Consider the following 5,407-nt stretch of genomic DNA (forward strand, 5'->3'; position numbering starts at 1 on the left):
AATGAAGAAATAATGAATATAAATAAATAGAGTAATAAGGAATAAGAAGAAAATATAAGGTAAAATAAAAGCTATGGGTACAGGGTAACACAGGGTAGTATAGGTGTACAGGGGTAGCACAGGGTAACACAGGGTAGTATAAGGGTAACACAGGGTAACACAGGGTAACACAGGGTAACACAGGGTGGTATATAGGGTAACACAGGGTAACACAGGGTAACACGGATAGTATAGGGTAACACAGGGTAACACACAGGGTAGTATAGGGTAACACAGGGTAGTATAGGGTAACACGGGGTAACACAGGGTAACAGGGTAACACAGGAGTATAGGTAACACAGGGAGTAATTAGGAGGTAACACAGGGTAGTATAGGGTAACAAAGGGTAGTATAGAATTGCCAGGGTGGTATAGGGTAACACAGGGTAACACAGGGGTAGTATAGGGTAACACAGGGTAGTATAGGGTAACACAGGGTAACACAGGGTAGTATAGGGTAACACGAGGGTAGTATAGGGTAACACAGGGTAACACAGAGGGTAACATAGGGTAACACAGGGGTAACCAGGGGTAGTATAGGGTAACACAGGGTAGTATAGGGTAACACAGGGTAAACACAGGGTAACACAGGGGTAGTATAGGATAACACAGGGTAGTATAGGGTAACACAGGGTAAGTATGGTCCAGGGGTAGTATAGGGTAACATGGGGTAACACAGGGGTAACACAGGGTAGTATAGGGTAACACAGGGTAGTATAGGGTAACTGAGTGGTATAAGGTACAGGGTAACACAGGGTAACACAGAATCTGGGTAGTATAGGGTAACCTGGGTGTATAGGGTACTGTAGGGTAGTATAGGGCAACACAGGGTAACACAGGGGTAGTATAGGGTAACACAGGGTAAGGTACAGGGTAACCTGGGTAGTATAGGGTAACACAGGGTAGTATAGGGTAACACAGGGTAGTATAGGGTAACACAGGGTAGTATAGGGTAACAGGTATGGGTAACACAGGTAGTATAGGGTAACACAGGGTAGTATAGGGTAACAGGGGTAGTATAGGGGTTACAGGGTAACACAGGGTGGTATAGGTACGGGTAGTATAGGAGGCAACACAGGGTAGTATAGGGTAACACAGGGTAACATGGGGTAACATAGGGTAACACAGGGTAACCTAGGGTAGTATAGGGTAACACGGGGTAGTATAGGGTAACACAGGGTAGTATAGGGTACCAGGGAGGTAACACACGGTAAATATAGGGTAACAGAGAGGCGTATAGGGTAACCTGGGGTAATTATAAGTTAACACAGGGAGTAGTGCAGGCTGGGTAACACACGTTAACACAGGGTAGTATAGGGTAACAAGGGTAGTATAGGGTAACACAGGGTAGTATAGGGTACAAGGGTAGTATAGGGTAACATGGGGTAGTATAGGTAACACAGGGTAGTATAGAAGGGTAACATATAGGGTAACACAGGGTAACACAGTAACACAGGGTAGTATAGGGTAACACAGGGTGGTAAGGGTAACACGGGTAGTATAGGGTAACACAGGGTAGTATAGGGTAACAGGGTAACATGGGAGGTAGTATAGGGTAACTAGGGTAACACAGGGTAACACAGGGTAGTATAGGGCAACACAGGGGTGGTATATAGGGTAACATGGGGTAACACAGGGTAACACAGGTGGTACTAAGGGTAACCAGGGTAGTATAGGGTAACATAGGGAGTAGTAAGGGCACAAGGGAACACAGGGTAGTATAGGGTAACACAGGGTGAGTATAGGGTAACACAGGGTAGTATAGGGTAACACAGGGTAGCAGGGTAACCTGGGAGTAGTATAGGGTAACACGGGGTAGTATAGGAACACAGGGTAACTACAGAGTAACACAGGGTAGTATAGGGTAACACAGGGTAGTATAGGGTAACACGGGAAACAGGGTAGTATAGGGTAACCCGGGGTAACAGGGGTAGTATAGGGTAACACAGGGTAGTATAGGGTAACACAGGGTGGTATAAGGGTAACATAGGGTAGTATAGGGTAACACAGGGTAACACAGGGTAACACAGGGTATAGGGTAACTTCAGGGTGGCAAAGGTATGTGCTGAGGTAGTACAGGGTAGCACAGGGTAACACAGGGTAGTATAGGGTAACACAGGGGTAACACAGGGTAACACAGGGTAGTATAGGGTAACACAGGGGTAATTATAGGGTAACACAGGGTAAGTATAGGGTAACACAGGGAGTAGCTACAAGGGATGTGCAGGGTAGTATAGGGTAACACAGGGGTAACACAGGGTAACACAGGGCAGTATAGGGCTAACACAGGGTAATATAGGGTAACACAGGTAGTATAGGAGCACAGGGGTAGTATAGGGTAACACAGGGTAACACAGGGTAACACAGGGTAGTATAGGGTAACAGGGGTAACACAGGGTAACACAGGGTAGTATAGGGGTAACACAGGGTAGTATAGGGTAACACAGGGTAGTATAGGGTAACACAGGGTAGTATAGGGTAACACAGGGTAACACAGGGTAACACAGGGTAGTATAGGGTAACACAGGGTAACACAGGAGGTAACACAGGGTAGTATAGGGTAACACAGGGTAGTATAGGTAACACAGGGTAGCATGGGTAACACAGGGTAGTATAGGGTAACACAGGGTAGTATAGGGCACAGGGTAGTATAGGGTAACACAGGGTAGTATAGGGTAACACAGGGTAGCTGGAGTGGCCTGGGTAGTATAGGGTAACACAGGGTAACTGGGGTAACACAGGGTAGTATAGGGTACAAGGGTAGTATAGGGTAACACAGGTAGTATAGGGGTAACACAGGGGTAGTATAGGGTAACACAGGGTAGTATAGGGTAACACAGGGTGTATATAGGGTAACACAGGGTAATAGGCAACACAGGGTAACACAGGGTAGTATAGGGTAACACAGGGGTAACACAGGGTAACACAGGGTAGTATAGGGGTAACACAGGGTGGTATAGGGTAACACAGGGTAACACAGGGTAACCTGGGGGTGGTATAAGAGGTAACACAGGGTAACACAGGGGTAACACAGGGGTAGTATAGGGTAACCAGGGAGTATGGGGTAACACAGGGTAGTATAGGGTAACACAGGGTAACACAAGTAACACAGGGTAGTATAGGGTAACACAGGGTAACACAGGGTAGTATAGGGAGGTAACCTGAGGGTAACACAGGGTAACACAGGGTAGTATAGGGTAACACAGGGTAGTATAGGGTAACACAGGGTAACACAGGGTAACCTGGGGTAGTATATGGGTAACACAGGGTAACACAGGGTAACACAGGGTAGTATGGGTAACACAGGGGTAACACAGGTAACACAGGGTAACACAGGGTAGTATAGGGTAACACGGGGTAGTATAGGGTAACACAGGGTAACACAGGGTAACACAGGGTAGTATAGGGTAACACAGGGTAGTATAGGGTAACACAGGGTAGTATAGGGTAACACAGGGTAACACAGGGTAGTATAGGGTAACACAGGGTAACACAGGGTAACACAGGGGTAACAGGGAGTAGTATATAGGGTAACAGGAGTGGTATAGGGTAACACAGGGTAACACAGGGTAACACAGGGTAGTATAGGGTAACCTGGGGTAACACAGGGTAACCAGGGTAGTATAGGGTAACCAGGGTAGTATAGGGTAACACAGGGTAGTATAGGGTAACCTGGGGTAACACAGGGTAGTATAGGGTAACACAGGGTAACACAGAATTACACAGGGTAACACAGGGTAGTATAGGTAACACAGGGGTAGTATGGGTAACACAGGGTAACACAGGGTAACACAGGGTAGTATAGGGTAACACAGGGTGGTATAGGGTAACACAGGGTGGCACAGGGTAACACAGGGTAGTATAGGGTAACACAGGGTAGTATAGGGTAACACAGGAGTTAACACAGGGTAACACAGGGTAGTATAGGGTAACACAGGGTAACACAGGGTAACACAGGGTAGTATAGGGTAACACAGGGTAGTATAAGAGGTAACACAGGGTAGTATAGGGTAACACAGGGTAACACAGGGTAACACAGGGTATAGGGTAACACAGGGTAGTATAGGGTAACACAGGGTAGTATGGGGTAACACAGGGTAGTATAGGGTAACACAGGGTAACACAGGGCTGGAGAAGGTAATATAGGGTAACACGAGGGTAGTATAGGGTAACACAGGGTAGTATAGGGTAACTGGGGTAGTATAGGGTAACCAGGGAGTAACACAGGGGTAACACAGGGTAACATAGGGTAGTATAGGGTAACACAGGGTATAGAGGGTAACACAGGGTAGTATGGGGTAACACAGGGTAGAGTATAGGGTAACACAGGTAACACAGGGTAACACAGGGTAGTATAGGGTAACACAGGGTAACACAGGGGTAGCACAAGGGTAGTATAGGGTAACCTGGGGGTAGTATAGGGTAACACAGGGGTAGTATAGGGTAACACAGGGTAACACAGGGTAACAGGGGTGGTATAGGGTAACAGGGTGTATAGGAACCGGGGTAACACAGGGTAGTATAGGAATAACCAGGGTAGTATAGGGTAACCTGGGAGTAACACAGGGTAACACAGGGGTAACACAGGGTAGTATAGGGTAACACAGGGGTAGTATAGGGTAACACAGGGTAACCACAGGGTAACACAGGTAACCGAGGGTAGTATAGGGTAACACAGGGTAGTATAGGGTAACACAGGGTAACACAGGGTAACACAGGGTAACACAGGTAACACAGTGGTATAGGGTAACCTGGGGTAGTATAGGGTAACCAGGGGTAGTATAGGGTAACACAGGGTAACACAGGGTAACACAGGTAGTATAGGGTAACACAGGGGTAACACAGGGGTAACCAGGGAGTGGTAGTATAAGGGTAACACAGGGTAACACAGGGTAGTATAGGGTAACCTGGGGTAGTATAGGGTAACACACAGGGTAACACAGGGTAGTACAGGGGTAACCTGGGGGTAACACAGGGTAGCCTGGGGTAGTATAGGTAACCAGGGTAGTATAGGGTAGCATAGGGTAACACAGGGTAACACAGGGTAACACAGGGTAGTATAGGGAAACACAGGAAACACAGGGTAACGCTAAGGGTAACCTGGGGTAGTATAGGGTAACCAGGGGTAGTATAGGGTAACACGGGGGTAACACAGGGTAACACAGGTAACACAGGGTAGTATAGGGTAACACAGGGTAGTATTATAGGGTAACACGGAAACACAGGGTAACACAGGGTAACACAGGGTAACACAGGGTAGTATAAGTTAACACAGGGTAGTATAGGGTAACACGGGCATTCTAAGAACATAAGAATGGAGGAAATTGCTGGCGGGCCTATTGTCCATATAGGCAGTCCATTTACACCCA

The sequence above is a fragment of the Homarus americanus genome, unplaced genomic scaffold (genome assembly GCF_018991925.1).
Source record: "Homarus americanus isolate GMGI-L3 unplaced genomic scaffold, GMGI_Hamer_2.0 scaffold2539, whole genome shotgun sequence".
Taxonomy (NCBI): domain Eukaryota; kingdom Metazoa; phylum Arthropoda; class Malacostraca; order Decapoda; family Nephropidae; genus Homarus; species Homarus americanus.